Raw genomic sequence first — 18,945 nt, 5'->3', positions numbered from 1 at the left:
TCTCCCTTGAGTCATTCCCTCAAACAGAGGCAGGATCAAGACTAAGGGAGCTATCACTGCCATATGAGTTTGATTTTAGTAGAGTTAGTGTTTGCCACTGTAACGACGTGGATGGAACTAGAATGTATTATTCTAAGTGAAATAAGTCAGTCAGAGAAAGACAATACCATATGATTTCACTCATATGTGGAATTTAAGAAACAAAACAGATGAACATATGGGATGAGATTAAAAAAGAGAAAGAGACAGGGAAACAAACCATAAGAGACTCTTAATGATGATAGAGAACAAACTGAGGGTTGATGGTGGGAGGTGGGTTGGGGATGGGCTAGATGGGTGATGGAAAGGAAGGAGGGTGCTTGTATGTAAGTGATGAATCACTGAATCCTACCCCTGAAACCAGTATTTCACTGTACGTTAAGTAACCAGAATTGAAATAAAAATTGGAAAAGAAATAAAAATAAATAAATAAAGTGGACACCATCAAAGGCTACATACTTATTTTAATTAATACTGCCATTATGTGATAAATTTTTGGCACTCTTCCTTCGAAACTTTCAAAACTACAAAAAAAGGGGGGGCAGAATGGGTACTACTATCTTGCTTTCACCACAAATATATATAAATTATATATATTTTTAATATATATATATTGGGCCAGACAGAATAAGTAATCATCTTTTATGAGTGCTCCCCACCACACACGCTCCACTTTGGATATTTATGTTAAAAAAAAAATTTTAACATTTATTCATTTTTTGATAGAGACAGTCAGAGCATGAGTTGGGAAGGGGCAGAGAGAGAGGGAAACACAGAATCCAAAGCAGGCTTCAGGTTCTGAACTGACAGCACAGAGCCTGACACGGGGCTCGAACTCACGGACCGTGAGATCATGACCTGAGCCGAAGTCGGACACCCAACTGACTGAGCCACCCAGGCGCCCCTAGATATTTATGTTAAAAAGTCATATCTTGAATACCAATCCATCAGCACATCTTGATTAACTATGCTACGAAAATAACATGGCATAGTGAAAAGAATTTGGCCTTTTGAGTTAGGTTAATCTACTTTACCACCTATTCTGTTATCTTGATAAATTATTTAACTTTTGAGTTTCAGTTTCTTAAATTACGAAATGGGGGAGGGGGGTGATGATGACCATTTTGTAAAGTTGTCATGAAGATTAATTACCCAAAAGCATCTAGAGCTCAAAATGTATTATAGAAGAATTGATTTAAGAAGGCATCTCATTTTAGCTTCAAAACAACCCTTCCTAGGTAAGTACTATTATCTCCATTTTATAGATAATGAAACTGGGTGCCAGAGAGATTAACTAATTTGTTCATGCGTCCCAGCCATCAATCAAACAAATCTATTGTGTTTAATCACTACCCCCCACCGCAACTGATGTATGCTAGGTTTGTGGGCATCACTGAAGTGAAAGACACACTGGTGTTGCTTATGATGCTGAGAATCTTTAAAACACCATTCCTGGGGCGCCTGGGTGGCGCAGTCGGTTAAGCGTCCGACTTCAGCCAGGTCACGATCTCGCGGTCCGTGAGTTCGAGCCCCGCGTCAGGCTCTGGGCTGATGGCTCGGAGCCTGGAGCCTGTTTCCGATTCTGTGTCTCCCTCTCTCTCTGCCCCTCCCCCGTTCATGCTCTGTCTCTCTCTGTCCCAAAAATAAATAAAAAACATTAAAAAAAAAATTTAAAAAAACACCATTCCTGAAAATATAGAAACTGGGTTTATGGCACACGAACAGACTGGCAATCTCCTAATTATTCAAAACTATATTATCCACTTGTCCCTTGATTTTTCTCTTTCCAATTAGGCTATTTTTTTTCTTTTGTTTTTGATGCTCTTTAGCATCCTACATGCTGTAGCGGAGGTGAGATTTAGTTTTGCTTTTTGTACAAAAAGCGTGGTGTAAGAGGAGGAAGATTGCTCAGGATGAAATGTACTGAGCTTGCTAAGCAAAAAGATTAAGTCAGTGTTATCATGTTGGGCTAGGTACCTAGATACGACTTCGTATTAAAGCAGTTCCTCTGGAAGGGCCTTGTCACTGGGCAGGTTAATAAAACTGATGGGGAGCAGGTTTCTCCTGCCACGTCAGTACATAACTATAGCCTCTTAAATAGCATCCAGGATAGATTTCATTTTTATTGCCTTGTATTTTTTTCTTTTTTAAGACAGGTTTATTGAAGTATAGTTGATGTACAAGAAACTGCATCTGTTTAGAGTGCAATGTTTTATAAGTTTTAACACATACGTACACCTGTGGAGCCTTTGCACAGTTAAGATTAGTGAACATACATCCATCAAAATCAACAGGGTTTTTTTGTTTTGTTTTTTTCTTTTATTAGCTTTTTAATTTTAATTCCAGTATAGTTAACATACAGTGTTATATTAGTTTCAGGTGTACAATATACTGATTCAATAATTCTACCCATTACTCAGTGCTCATAATAAGTGTACTTTTTTTTAAAGTTTATTTATTTTGAGAGAGAGAAAGAGAGCACAAGTGGGGAATGGGCAAAGAGAAGGAGAGAGAGAAAATCCCAAGCAAGCTTCCCACCATCAGTGCAGAGCCTATGAGGGGCCCGAACCCGTGAACCACAAGATCATCACCTGAGCCGAAGTCGGAGCTTAATCAACTGAGCCACCAGCCCTCCCAGTAAGTATAGTCTTTATCCCTGTCACCATCAACAGTTTCTTCTTACTCCTTTTCCTCCCTCCTGCTCTCCCTACACTCCTCCTTTCCGCAAGCAAACGCTCATTTTCTTTCTGTCATTTTAGATCAGTTTGCATCTTTTGAACTTTTATACATATGGAATATGTGTATTGTATATATTCCTTTTTGGGAGACCATGGGGGTGTATTCATGTTGCATGTATCAACAGTGTATTCCTTTTTATTGCAGAGTGGTGTTCCATTGCTCGACTCTACCACAATTTATTTATCCATTTCCCTTTTAACAGACATGATGGTCTTTTCAGTTTGGGGCTATTACAGATAAAGCTGCTATGAACATTTCTGTGCCAGTGGCCATTTCAGAATGTCTACTCATTTTAGAGTGGACATATTTCATTTCTCTTAGATAAATAGGAGCAGAAGAGGTGGATCATATCCTAGGTAGATGTTTTGTTTTTACACTGCTTTCCAAAGTAGTTGGACAATTTTACACTCCCACGGAAGTGTATGAGAGTTCTACTTATTCCATATTCCCACCAACACTTGATATGGTCAAGCTTCTTAGTTCTGGCCACTCTAATAGCTCTAAGACTAACAATGAGGAGCATCTTTTCACGTACTTACTGTCATTTGGATATCTCTATTGGCTAAGTGTATCTGCTTCAAATCTGTTCAAATCTTTTGCCTAATTTTTAATTTGGTTGTTTGTTTTCTTATTGAGCCTTGACAGTTCTTTATATATTCTGGGTACAAGTTATTCATTAGATGTGCTAGACTGGATAATGACCCCACAAAGATGTCCATGTCCTGCCTTGTATGGCAAAAGCCACTTTGCAGATATGATTAAGGTTAAGGACCTTGAAATGGGGAGATTACCTGGATTATCTGGGGGATTCTACATGTAATCACAGGAAGTCTTATCAGAGGGAGGCAAGAGAGTCAGGTCAGGAGAAGGCAGGGGTGTGGCAACAACAGCAGAGATTGGTGTGATGTGGTCAGGAGAAAGACACCAACAGCCTCTAAAAGCTGGAAGGGGCATGGAACAAATTTTCCCTTGCACTGTCTGGAAGGAATCAACCCTGTTGTGACCTTTATATAACCCCCAAAGACTGATTTTGGATTTCTGACCTCCAGAAATGTTAAAGAATCATTTGTGTTGTTTTATTTTATTTTATTTTTTTAATTTTTTTTTCAACGTTTTTTATTTATTTTTGGGACAGAGAGAGACAGAGCATGAACGGGGGAGGGGCAGAGAGAGAGGGAGACACAGAATCGGAAGCAGGCTCCAGGCTCTGAGCCATCGGCCCAGAGCCCGACGCGGGGCTCGAACTCACGGACCGCGAGATCGTGACCTGGCTGTAGTCGGACGCTTAACCGACTGCGCCACCCAGGCGCCCCCATTTGTGTTGTTTTAAACCACTAAGATTGTGATACTTTGTTATAGCAAAGTAGAAGCTAATATATCAAATATCTGCTTTACAAATATTTTTCCCAGTCTTTTCATTCTTAGTGGTATCTTTCAAAACTGAAGGAGTGTTTAATTTTTTCCCAGTTTTACCGAAAAATAATCAACAAACATCATAAGTTGAAGGTGTACCACACGATGGTTTGATTCACATATATTATGAAATGATTACCGTGATCAGTGTAGTTAATATCCATCACTTCATAGATACGATAAAAAGAAAAGGGAAAACATTTCTCCCTGTGTTGACAATTTTTGGGATCTACTCTCTTAACAACTTTCTCACATACATAATACAGCAGTGTTAAGTCTAGTCACGCTGTTGTACGTTAAGTCCCTAGTACTTATTTATCTTGTAACTGGAAGTTTATGCCTTTTGACTACCTTCCTCCAATTCCCTTTCCCTCCATCCCCTCCCCCCACCTCTGGTAATCACAAATCTGGTATCTTTTTCTATGCAGTTGGTGTTTTTGTTCTTGTTATTGTTGTTGCTTTAGATTCCACGTATAAGTGAAATCGTATGCTATTTGTGTCTCTGACTTATTTCACTTAGCATAATGCCTCCAAGGTCTATCTATGTTGTCATCAGTGGTAGGATTTCCTTGCTTTTGTTTTGTTGTTGCTGTTGTTGTTGTTGTTTGTTTGTTTGTTTTTTACAGCTGAATAATATTTCATTGCGTATATATGCCACATCTTCTTTATCCATTCATCCGTCGATGGACACTTAGATTGTTCCCATGTCTTGGCTATTGTAAATAATGCTACAGTGAACATGGGGGTGTGGATATCTCTTTGAGATAATGACTTCATTTCCTTTGAATATATATCCAGAAGTGGAATTACTGGATCATATGATTGTTATATTTTTAATTTTTTGAGGGACCTCCATACTGTTTTCCACAGTGTCTGTACCAATTCACAGTCCCACCAGCAGTGCACAAGAGATCCCTTTCCTCTACGTCCACAACAGCATTTCTTGTGTCTTGTTTTTTTTTCCTGATGGCCATTCTAACAGGCATGAGGTGATACCTTAATATGGTTTTGATTTGCATTTACCTAATGACTAGTGATGTTGAGGATCTGTTCATGTACCTGTTGGCCATTCATACATCTTTTTTGGAAAAATAATCTTCTCAGGTCCTTTGTCTATTTTTAATCAGATTATTTGGGTTTTTTGTTGTTTGTTTTTGTTTTTGTTTTTGTTGTTGTTTTGATGAGTTCTTTATATGTTTTGGATATTAAACCCTTATCAGGCACATGGTTTACAAATATTTTTTTCACATTCTGTGGCTGTCTTTTCACTTGTTGATGGTTTCTTTTGCTGTGCAGGACCTTTTCAGTTTGATATAGTCCTACTTCTTTATTTTTAATTTTGTTACTGTGCTTTAGGGATGATTTCCAAAAATTCATTACGAAGAACGAAACATCTTCCTATGTTTTCTTTTAGAAGTTTGATGGATTTATGCTATGTATTTAAGTCTTTAATTCATTTTGAGTTAATTTTTGTGAGTGGTGTAATGTAGGGGTCTAGTTTCATTCTTTTACATATCCATTCTTCCCAGAACCATTTTACTGAAGAGACTGTCTTTTCTCCAATGAGTATTCTTGGCTCCCTTGTCAAATATTAGTTGACCATATATGCTTAAGTTTATTTCTGGGCTCTCAAATCTGTCCCATCAGTTTATTCATCAGTTTTTATGCCAGTACCATACTTTTAAAATTACTATAGCTTTCTACTGTTGCTTGAAATCAGGAAGTATGATGCCTCCTCCTTTGTTCTTTGTCAGGATTTCTTTGGTTATTCAGGGTCTTTATGGATCTATATAAATTTTAGGAGTGTTTTTTTCTACTTCTGTAAAAAATGCCATTAGAATCTTGATAGGGGTTGTACTGAATCTATCGATTACTTATTTTTTTTAATAAAGCTTATTTTATCAATTTTTAAAATAGCGTTTTAGGTATTATGTCTAACAAATCTTTATCTAACTAAGGTCACAGAATTTTTTCTGTTTCTCTAAAATTTTATCGTTTTATGTTTGTCTATTATACTCAAGATTTTTTTAAATTTGAGTGTAGTTCACACACAACGTTACATTAGTTTCAGGTGTACAGCATTGTGATTCGACAACTTTATACATTATGCTGTGCTCACAAGTGTAGCTGCCATTTGTCACCATACGAGGCTATTACATGATCACTGACTATATCCCTTATGCTGTACCTTTTATTCCTGTGACTTATTCATTCCATAACTGGAAGCCTGTATCGCCCACTGTGCCCATACTCCTAACATCCCCCTGCCCTGGCAACCATCAGTTTGTTCTAGTATTTATAGATCTGATTCAGCATTTTGTTTGTTTATTCGTTTGGGTTTTTTGTTAGAGTCCACATGTGAGTGAAATCATATGGCATTTATCTTTCTCAGTCTGACTTATTTCACTTAGCATAATAGCCTCTAGGTCCATGAATGTTGTTGCAAATGACACAATCTCATTTTTATGGCTGCATGATTTATACACACACATACTACATCTTCATTATCCATTCATATATATATATATATATGTATGATAATACATATGTGTATGTGTATATATATATACATACCACATCTTCTTATCCATTCATCTATGAATAGACACAGGTTGCTTCCATATCTTGGCTATTGTAAATAATGCTGCAATAAACATAGGAATATAGGTTTGGTTTTGTTTTTTTAATTTGTGTTTTCATTTTCTTGGGGCAAATACCCAGTAGTATAATTATTGGATCATATTATACTTCTATTTTTAATTTTTTGAGGAATTTCCACACTGTTTTCCATAGTGGCTGAGCCAATTTGTATTCCCACCAAGAGTGTATGAGGATTCCTTTTTTTCCCACATCTTTGCCAACACATGTTATTTCCTGTCAAGTCAATTATACTTTTGAGCTTATATTTGTATATGGTATGAGCTATGGATAAAAGCACATTTTCTGGCATGTGGATATCCAATTATTTCAGTGCCTTTTGTTGAAGACGATCTTTTTCCACTGTACTGCCCCTGTATCTTGTCAAAAAATTAGTTGTCCACATATATGCGGGTCACTATGTGGAATCTATATTCAGTTGCACTAATCTATATACCTATCTTGATAGCAATGCCACTTTGTCCTATTTAAGACTTTAATAAGTCATTAAGTCAGATATTGTTAGTCTTCCAACTTTGTTCTTTCTTTCAAATTGGTTTTGGCTTTTCTAAAACCTTTACATTTTCATATGAATTTTAGAATCAGCCTATCAATTTGCATAAAAAAGCCTTCTGTGATTTTGATTGGGATTGTAATGTATCTATAGATAAATTTGGGGAAAACTGACATTTTAGTAATATTAACATTTTTGATTCCTAAACATGGTATGTCTTTCCATTTTTTTAGGTTATATTTACTCTTTTCCAGCAAGGTTTTGTAATTTTTAGTGTACAGGACTTGCATGTCTCTTGTCAAATTAAACCCTAAGTATTTCATATTTTCGATGCTATTGTAAATACTATTTTTTAAATATTTCAAATGTCAGTTGTTCATTGCTATAGATAAAATTGATTTACAATAGTGATCTTCTTTCAACCTTGGCAAACTCACTCATTAGTTCTACATAAACAATAATGTCTTCTCCAAGTGAGAGCAGATGGCTTCTTCTCTTATAATTTGGATGTCTTTTTATGGCCTTACTGCATGAACTAGAACCTCCAATACAATGTTGACTAAAAATGATAAGAGCAGGTATCCTTGACTTGTTCCTGGTCCTAAGGCAAAAGTATTCAGTCTTTCACCATTAAGAATGATATCAGCTGAAAAAAAAAATTTTTTTTAAGAATGAGGGGCCCCTGGGTGGCTCAGTTGGTTAAGAGTCCCACTTCAGCTCAGGTCATGATCTCTGAGTTTGTAAGTTCTTCTTCTTTTTTTTTAAAGTTTATTTATTTTTGAGAAAGAGAGAGAGAAAGAGCGAGTAGGGGATGGGCAGAGAGAGAGGCGCAGAGAGAATTCTAAGCAGGTTCTGCCCTGTGTGCAAACAGCTGAACCTAGGGCTCGACCTCATGAACTGCAAGATCATGACCTGAGCTCAAATCAAGAGTCTAATGCTTAACCAGATGAGCCACCCAGGTGCCCCTGGACTTCATGAGTTCTAGCCCCAAATTGGGCTTGCTGCTGTCAGTGTGGAGCCCACTTCAGATCCTCTGTCCCTCCTCTCTCTCTCTCTGCCCCTCCCTTGTTTTCACTCTTTCTCTAAAAAATGAAATAAAACATTAAAAAAAAAATATTAGCTGTAGGTTTTTCATAAATGTTCTTACCAGATTAAGAAAATTCATTTCCATTCCCAGTTTGACTAAGAGTTTTTATCAGAAAAAGAGATCAAATTTGACAAATATTTTTTATGTGTTTATTGAGATGATCATATGTTGTTTTTTTTAATTTTTCTTTAGTTTTTTAACGTGGTAAATTAATTTGATTGATTTATCTAATATTAAACCAGCTTGCATTATTGAGACAAACCTCATTTTATCACGATGCATTATCTTTTTATATATTGTTGGATTCAATTTAACAAAATTTTGTTTAGGGGCGCCTGGGTGGCTCAGTTGGTTGAGCATTCAACTTCAGCTCAGGTCATGATCTTGCAGTTTGTGAGTTCAAGCTCCATGTCAGATTCTGTGCTGACAGCTCAGAGCCTGGATCCCACTTCGGATTCTGTGTCTCCCTCTGTCTCTGTTCCTCCCCCCACTCACACCCTGTCTTGCTGTCTCTCTCTCTCGAAAATAAATAAAGAATAAAAAAAAGAAGATAAAATTTTGTTTATAATTCTTGCATTTAGGTTCAGGAGGATTATACGTCTATAATTTTCTTGTAAGTTTTTTGTTTGGTTTTGGTGTCAGGATAAACTGGCTTCATAGCATGAGTTGGAAAGTGTTCTCTCTCCTTCAATTTCCTAGAAGAGTTTGTATAGAATGAGTATTACTCACCATTGAGGCTTGGAGGTTTTTTTTTTTAAGTTTATTTATTTATTTTTGAGAGAGAGAGCACTTGTAGGGGAGGGGCAGAAAGAGAAGGAGAAAGAGAATACCAAGCAGGCTCCTCACTGTCAGCACAGAGCCTGATGCAGGGCTCAATCCCATGAACCATGAGATCATGACCTGAGATGAAATCGAGAGCCAGACCAACTGAACCACCAACTGAACCACCTAAGCACCCTGAGACTTGGAGTTTACTTTGGCAACAGAAGGAGTTAAATATATATTCAATTTATCTATGTCTTCTTAAATGAGCTTTGGTAGTTTATATCTTTTAAGGAATTTGTCCACTCTTTGGGGTTGTCAATTCATCGGTATAATTTTTCTCATAATGTTCTCTTATTATCCTTTTAATATCTATAGAATCTGAAGTTCTATTACTCTATTCCTGATACTGGTTATTTGTGCTTTCTCTCCACATGATGTGCTTTGGTGTTCTTCACATTTCTTGTGCTTGCAATTTTTGTTTTGTTTTATTTTGTTTTTTAGTTACAGCTGTGTATTTATGGTTTTCAGTAAATTTGGAAAGATTTCAGTCATTATTTCTTCAAATACATTTTCTGCCTCCTCCCTTCTCTGGAACTCTGATTATACCTGTATTAGATCATTTGAAGTTGTCCCTTAGGCACTGGTGCTGTTTATTTTCTTGTTATTTTTGTTCCGTTTCATTTTAGTTTCTACTGCTATATCTTCAAGTTCACTATTCTTTTCTTCTGTAATGTCCAGTTCATCATTAATCCTGTTCAGTGTATTTTTCATTTCATTGTAGTTTTTATCTCTACAAGTTTAATTTTTTAAAATCTTGTCTCTAGTCTGATTTTTATTTTTCTTATTAAAAAATGTTTTTAATGTTTATTTATTTTTGAGAGAGTGTGAGCCAGGGAGGGGCAGGATAGAAGGAGACACAGAAGCTGAAGCAGGCTCCAGGCTCTGAGCTGTCAGCACAGAGCCTGATGTGGGGCTCAAATTCACAGACTGTGAGATCATGACCTGAGCCGAAGTCAGATGCTTAACCAACTGAGCCACCCAGGCACCCATATACTCCAATTTGTAAACATATGGAATGCAGTTATAGTAGCTATTTTAATGTCTTTGTTGACCCTAACATTTATTTCAGTTCTAAATTGGTGTTATTTGGTTAACTGTTCTCATCGTGGGTCACATTTTCCACTTCTTTGCATGTCTGGTAATTTTGGTTGAATGCCAGGCAATGTGAGTTTAACCTTGTTGGGTGCTGGATATTTTAAATTTTTCTACAAGTATACTTAATATTTGTCCTGCTATACACTTATATTAGTAAGAGATAGTTTGTTTTGCAGGAGAAAGAGTCTTGCTTTAAAGATTTGCCAGGCATACCAGAGCAGTGTTCAGTCCAGTGTTAACTATTCCTTACCTCTCAGGTAAGTCCCTTCTGACCCATGAATTATGAAATTTCCTAGTCTGGCTGGTGGAAATAGGCACTCTTCCAGTCACATGGCAATGTTGCATCTAGTCTTTTCAGGTGGTTCTTTTCCCAACCCTTGATGATTTCCTCATAGATATTCACGCAAGTCTCTGGAGCTTTCTTTCTGTAGTGTTCTCTCTTCTCTGGTTCTCTATGAATTCTAACCATCTTGATCTATCTGAACTTTCAACTTCCATCTCCTCAACTTGGAGAGTCTGTAGAGCTCCACATGGGTTTTCCCTTCCTGAACTGCAATCTGGATTTTATCTCATATTTACCTCAAATCAGTAAACTGGGGCAATTGGAGGGCTTACTTTTTTATTTCCCGTGTTTTGAAAATCATTGTTTCATATATTTTGCATATATTTTGTTGTTGTTTCCAAAGGGAAGTTAAACTTGGTCCTTGTTTCCCCATTTTGGCCAAGAATAGAAATCCAGTTTCATTGTGTTTTAAAGGTACAGTGTTGTAGCAGGATTGCAGGATGCCTCACCAAAGTGTATATATTGGCTTTATTATTCCAAAGCAGCAAAGAGATGCCCAAAATGGATATGTAAACCCCTGAGGTTATGCCTCATTCACTCTTGTATACTTAAACATCAATCACATAGCCCACAGTAGCTGCTTAATAAAAGTTTTAAATGAATCACAAAGTAAAATGCAAAAAGTTTTGGAGGGACAGTATATTTAGCATTTGCCTGACTGACTTCTGGATCCTCTTTCTTTGTGTATGCTTGATTTTTAGTCTTCTTTATATAGCCAGGCTTTCTCCGTGTATCAGGGATGACATTTCCAAACAGCTATATTTTCACATCTTTTCAGCTGTGTGGCTCTAGAGAAAGATCTCCTTCTCTAGCTCCAAATGGAAAAAGTCTAGGAAAGGACTCTAACCAGCCCAGATTGGATTATCTGCCAACCCTGGTGCCCAGGGAGAGCAGGATACTGTGTTACTTTTTAACAAAACATTTTTTCCCATTAAAATATCTATCATTTATAAAAATTGCGGAAATCTTAGACAGTAGATAAAAGAATACAAATGCTGTGCCATCCAAGAGAGACAATATTAACCTTTTATAAATAATTTCTCTTAGAAAATGGGGGAGAGGTTACAGGAACAGCATATCATTTAGCATGTTATTTTAGTTTGTATTTGTGAATTCTTGGTTTCATTCTTTCTGTGAAAGGTTAGATGGAATTGGAAACCAATTAGACCCTATAATTTGCCCGTAAATGTGCTAAGTCTATGTTTTAGTTAAGCACTAGGAAATAAAAGAGAAGAATGATTCTACTTTTTTGCCTGTATTGAGAAATACTGCCCCTTTAAGAAATTCAGAAACTATTTTGTTCCCATTGCTAGGCTTGACTCACCCGAGTTAAGAAACACCTGTATACCTTCAGGGTAGTCTCTTTTGAACACTTGTATAAATTGAAATTTGCCTGTAGGGTTCCAAAGTTCTGTGTCAAAAGTTACATTAAAGGGTAACGTGTTAGCTAGTCAGCTCTGGTAATTCTCAAATGGCATAGGCCTTACAATACAGATTTTAAAAACAAACTCCCTATTTCATTTGTATGAACCATTCACCAAAGTTTATTGAATATGTACTATACACATGCTGCTTTGTGGGTGGAATGACATAAAGGAAGTAGACACATGATTCCCTTCCTTAGAAAGCCAACTACCCATCTTGTTGGGGAGGCAGGTAAATGAATTTATCAGCTTTATTGTGAGTATACTCTTGGAGGCAGATGCCAGGATTTTAAAGCCACAAATCCCTGTCTGAGAAACATTCAGTTCAACAGACTTGTATTTTATTGCCCATCACCGTGTCATTCACTGCACCTGTCACTGAGGGTTAAAATATGAATGGCACAATGTCCCTCCCCACAGAGCTGCTGCCAGGACATAAAGTGCCTTTTAACAGAGGAGATGGAAGTTTCATCCAAATCCCTCTGGGTGGGGCTTTACAAAAATGTGTCCCCTTTTGACTGACCAATTAGGAAAAGGTGTTGCTTTGGTTAGACTAATTAGAAAAATGTGCTCTTTCTCTTACAGCCATGGGCTAAACAAATGGGAGGCTGAAATTTGGATTCCATCCCGCCCCATGGTACAATCTATGTGAGGAAACTGCCCTTTATGCTCTTTCTTTGCCCCTTACATTTGCTAATAATAAGCTGTCCTACTTCTTTGAGCTAGGTAAATACGGGATACTCCTATAGATGTGAAACTGTTTCCTCAAGTTGTTGCTCTGACTTCTTATTAACCTCTTGGATTTCCTTCAGATTTCCCAGGCCGGGTGCTATGCTTAGTATTTCAAGAGACAGAGGTATCTCTGTTTTTTCCTCATATTGTTAGATATGATGGCAGAAGATCTGAAGGGCTTGGCATAAGAGGCCCTGGGCAGCTGGAGTAGTTTTTGCCAATACATGCATTTTAGTGCTATGACTTATGGGCAAAGACAAGAGGGTTAGAGTACCTTTGAGCAAATACACAATCCTCCAGTGACCCCTCTGGCAATACATCAGAGGTTCTGCAATATAGCTCCAGGCAACAAATTGAGGCCAGCCAGAATTGATGGGGGAGTCTCTGCTGTGCTCAGCTTTTAAAAATACCTGCACCACAGTGCATGACAACTGGCTTCTGCTAAAGTGCATTCAATGACTCCAAACTGGGCCTGATTGATATTCAAGGTAAGTTGTCCTCAGCAGTGCTTTGGGGAGACCACTTTTGTTTGCAACAGGGTTATCTCAAGAATATAACCAGGGTGTTCCCATAATTGACTCCAAATAAATGGAAGCTTAATGCTAAGAACCTTCAGACTTTTTACAAGCCTGTTTATAAATGATCTGGGATTGGTTGGGACTACCAATTTTACTAAAGTCTGCATCTTGAAAATAAGTATTGTTTTGTAGTGTTATTATCCTTGGTTAAAAAATAATTGGATTTCTAGCCTTCTTTCAGGGCTGGTATCCAACAGCTATTTGGAAAGCATGAGATTTTCCCCTATTTCTTCTGTACTTGTTTCCTCAAACTTCACTGAGCAAATAATAATCTCACCAAGTGAGTAGCATAATTTAGGCTCCTAGGAAGAGAATTAGCTTGGTTGGTGTGGTGGTATTTGTAGCAGTGGGGAGAGGAGGGTAACCTGAGACCTATTGCTGGGTTGAGAATGCATGCCAAGGAATATTATGCAGTGGTGAGAAACAGTGGTGTAAATGTACACATAGCAACATGGATGGACTCACATAATATTTCATGGGAAAAGTAAGAAGCAGAAGTATATATAACACAACATCATTTACATAAATTTAAAAATATGTGCATATAAGACAATAATGTAAAACACATAATGTAAAATAATGTAAAAAATAATGTAAAAACACATAAAAACAAAAAGGTAAAACACTATAAACATTAAAATTGATGTGTATAAGGTCAGGAGAGGAAGGGGAATGGGGTACGTACATGAGAGAGGATAAATAGCATGGGTGGGACCTTGCATAGACCAGGGATTAGCTGGATCTTCTGTTCCCAAGGGTCGGCCACAACAACGTAATGGGATTCCTACTTTTCTCCTCTAGAGAATTTCAGAAAATATATTGGGGTTCCGGGGATCTGTATTTAAAAAGCTTTCTCATTAAGTCTTCTGATCAGAAAGTCTAAGAAATATTGCTTCAAAGTCTAGAGCAATTATTGGAGTACATGATGAAAGCCTCTTATGAAAGGTGAAAATGCTATGGGGGATGGGGACATAAAAAAAGAAAGATCTGGTTGCTGCCTTCAGTGAGCTAAGACCAACACACCCAGGAAAAAAATATATACAGAATGAGTAAGTAGAAAGAAGCTTATACTAAATGTCAAGAGCAGTTTGGAGAAGCGAGGTAGATACTAGTGTGTCCTAGAACATTTGGGGAAAGCCTCACTCAGGGGCTGGGAGGTCTAATGTTCTTTATAGGATGGATTGTATAAAGAGCTAGCACCAGAAAATGTTGACATTCCAGGAAAGAGAATGCTGAGCCAAGTTTCAGAAGTGGGAACTGGCACAGTGTGGGTAGTACAGAATGAGGCATTCAATGTGAAGGGTGCATTTTGGATTGACATGAGAAATTCAGTTGAACAGAAAGGCAGAGGAAGATTTTGAAGGATTTTGCAACCCAGGGGGGTGTTTAGACTGAGCTCAGATAAACAATACGTAGAAGTCATGTAGAAGAAATAAATTCAAGGAAGGAGTTTGAGAAATCACGGCCAAGATAGGAAGAAAGCCGAGAAGAAGAGATTCTAAGAAGGCAGGCACGTCAACTTTTTTGGAATAGCAGACCTGTTAAGGAGGAGGAGGACTAAAAGGTCTGCATCAGGGCCAAGAGGTCTCTAGGGACCTTACTAAGAGCATCTGTGGTAAAGACAATCCAGGGTGGAGTGGATGGAGTTTCTGCTTGACAGAACTCTGGGGAAATCTTTCAGTGCAGAACCACTGTCCTACATGGGACACTTTCTCTGAAGCATAACTGGTCTCAAAGTTCATCCTCAAAGAAGTGAACTAGGCAGAGCTTCAAGGAACTGGGGCTGGAGAGAGGCTGGCTTGCACAGAGGGCACATGATGACAGCAGTGTGGCTGTAGAGATCCTGAGCCTAGTGGCCACCAAGGAGATAGGTGGGGGAAGAAAATATCTTCAATTTAGGTCCTGTGGCAGAGACTGGCATAGCCAGTAGGCTATGCTGTTAAAATCCATCCTACCCTTTCCTCATGGACATACAACTAAACTACATCCATCAGCCTCTTTCAGCTAGTTGTGGTTATGTGGCAAAGCTCTTGTCAATATGAACGGGAGCTCGGTGGGCAACTTTTGCTCCATTGACTTAAGAGAAACCCCAGGCCCACAATATCCACTTTAATGCCCTTTATACTACCCAAAATGGCAATGACTAGGTTGACTTTGGAAGCCAAAGATATCAAAGACAACAGAGACAGTGTAAGCCTGGGCCTCTGAACAATTGGGTGGAACAAAGATGTCCACTAGTTCTAATGGCTCACCTTGAGATTGGTACATAAAAGAGAAATAAACTTCTTTGTTCTTTAAGACACATTGTTGAATCTCTTGTTACAGCTGCTTAACCTATTATCCTAATAGAAGATTGCTACCCAGAACATGGTAAGTATTGTACCACCAAAACAAAAAACTAAAATCATGCTCATTGACTTGGCAGGGAGTTTGCAAGTGGTCAGAAGACAGATATTTCAGTCTGGAAAGCTGGTGACCCCATTAATATCATGGCAAAACATTTAGTAGAATTTTGCCTGCAATAATTTAGAAGACAGTGTGCCCACAGAGCTGTAAAGCTCTCATGAAGGGGTGGTAAAGATCCAAAATAGAAATTTCTATTACCTGCTTATCAGAGGTAGATATATCATGAAGTTCTTGAAACTTATGTTTCAGGGCCCCCCCTCACTGGCACAGACCCACAAGGAGACTTGGGAACAATGTGTTCATATAGGCACATGTTTTGTACATGTTTCAGAATTAATATATTTCATCTATAATCAGTTAAGACCATTCTCTCTTTATACTCTAACTTTCCCTACATCGCATGTCCCCTGTCTTTAAGTGATGATGGAGTAGCTGCATTTTAGGATCTGGTAAGGGGAAGTTGAATTGATGATGCCTTCATTTTGGGTGGAGTGAGACATATTTATATGGTTTGCTGTTACTTTCATGTATTGGCAGGTTGTTATTAGCCATCCTAGTGTAATAATGGCTTCCAGAAATTTTATTACTGTTTGGTGGGTCATTTCACTGAGAATCATGACAGGAAGACTTGGCATTACTTTATGAATGAATTACTCCTAAGACACTCAGCATCATTTGTATTAGATAATGGTGAAGAAACAATCTATAAAATGTATAAAACCAGAAGCTAGTCTGTGGGAAATTCTTTCAATCATCTAACATATAAAATTATAAATATAATATAGCTATGCTTGGCATGGAAAACTTATTACTTTTAAAATATGTGCATTGTTCTGCATATATATTTTATGTAATTTAAAAGTTTAAAATTTTGGGGGCGCCTGGGTGGCTCAGTCAGTTGAGTGTCTGACTTCGGTTCAGGTCATGATCTCACGGTTTGTGGGTTCGAGCCCCACATTGGGCTCTGTGCTGACAGCTCGGAGCCTGTAGCCTGCTTCCGATTCTGTCTTCCTCTCTCTCTGTCCCTCCCCTGCTCACACTCTGTCAGTCTCTCTCTTGAAAAATAAATAAAAACATTAAAAAAATTTTTAAAAAACAAGTTTAAAATGTTTAAGCAGGAAATTTGATTCTTATCAACGCCTAGTCAAAAACTAAAGTTCCGGTGCGCCCGGGTGGCTCCGTCAGTTAAGCATCCGACTTCGGCTCAAGTCATGATCTCAAGGTTTGTGAATTAGAGCCCCGCTGTGCTGACAGCTCAGTACCTGGAGCCTGCTTTGGATTCTGTGTCTCCCTCTCTTTCCCCCTCCCCCACTTGTGCGCTGTCTCTCTTTTCAAAGATAAAATAAACATTAAAATTTTTTTTAAAAAGCTGAATCTTCTTTCTGTTAGGGATATACTTACCAATATAATCTATGCAACTTAAAAAGTACCTTACAGTTGTGTTTTTTTTCATCTGGGATCTACATATCTTTAAACTACACTATTCAGATCATCTGCTAACAGCCCCAATTGCTGTTCCACTGAATCGATCACTGCATTCGCCAGCCAATGAGTGAACATGGCAGAGGTACTCAGGTCTACTGAGGCAGGCCCATTTTGGGAAAGGCAGGACTCCTTCAGTAGGTCAGTAAGGCCTGAGGACTCCCCAACAGCCTGGAAAAACTTCACTGGAAATACACTGCAGTCTAGGACCCCTTCCCTTCTCTTCTGTCCCTTCAATTACTTTCCTTTCCTTTCCCCTTCCCTTGTCTCCCTTCTTTCCTTCCCTTCCCTTCCTCTCCTTCCTATGCTCTTTCCTTCCACAGATCTCAGACCTGCAACATGGTCTGAAGGCTCTCCCTGCCTTCTGTTGCTCCATCTACCAATAAGTCTTATGTATATCTCATCTCATGTTAGCATCTCCTTCTCAGTGAACCTGAACTAAGGGAACTGATCCTGAGAATGTTCCAAAGAGCAGGCAGTAAGATGGATATTTGAGACTGGTTTACCTACTGCCCAGAAGGCAAAGAGGACATCATCTTGAATGATAGGTGGGGCACCCTGGCCAAAGGTGGCAGTTCAATTGTTAAAGATTTTAGTGGTGACAACATAAGGAAATGCCCCAGGGGAGGGAAACAAACTTGCAATGGTTCAGACAGACATGGGATCCAATAGAATGCAGCATACAACCAAGAGGCCCTCTTCACAGTGAAGGAGGTGTGAGAGTGGGCCTGTAGCCAAGCGATCCGCCAGTATCTGCATATCATCATCCAGAAGCAGCCAGCCTCGTGGAATACTGGAATGATGTTTTAAAGGTACAATTTCAATGGCAGTTTTGAAATAATACACTGCAAGGATTAGGTACCATGCTTTAGGATATAACACATGCATTTAATCAGAAAGCTATGTTATGTCTCCACTAGAAAGAAAACATGGTCCTAGAAACCATGGGGTGGAAGTATTATGGTCCCACTTGCCATTAATGACCCACTTCAGATTTTGTTTTTCTCATCCCTATGACTCTGGGTTCTGCAAGGTTAGAGGTCCCCAAAGGGCCCACTCTTGGTGTCCCACTCTTACCAGTGACACAACAAGTGTCCTGTTGAAAACAAACTAGTTTGGCTACCCCCAGTGCACTTTGGATTACTTATGCCTAGGGACTGGCAGGTGATAAGTCAACACCGTGGCAGGGGTAATTGACCCTGGTCAGGAGGATGAAGAAGGTTACTCATGCACAACAGGAACGGGAAAGAACCCATGTGGAATCCAGGTACTGTGCCTCCTGGTGTTACCTTGCCCTTCCCTAAGGGTGACTATGATCAGATACATGCAGCAACCCTAGTCGGGGAAGGGTATGATTGCCAAGAGCTCAGACTCCTCAAGAATGAAGGTTTAGATGACACCATCACGTAAGTCACAAACGTCTGCTGAGGTGACAGTGGGGAGTGATGGCAATTAGGAATGGATAGTGGAGGAGGGCAAGGATGAGTCCAGTCGTAGATCTGGGTCCCACTGCATCAGTGGAGGCTGTAGTTCATCCCACTGACCATCACTTCTGAGTGTGCCCAGAAAGAGTTCCATGGAAACCATGAAGGCGTTCCTTTCTGAACCTGCATGGAGAAGTAGATCTGTGT

The sequence above is a fragment of the Neofelis nebulosa genome, chromosome 3, assembly GCF_028018385.1.
Source record: "Neofelis nebulosa isolate mNeoNeb1 chromosome 3, mNeoNeb1.pri, whole genome shotgun sequence".
Lineage (NCBI taxonomy): Eukaryota > Metazoa > Chordata > Mammalia > Carnivora > Felidae > Neofelis > Neofelis nebulosa.
The sequence above is the reverse complement of the archived record's forward strand: the minus strand, read 5'-3'. Positions refer to the sequence as shown.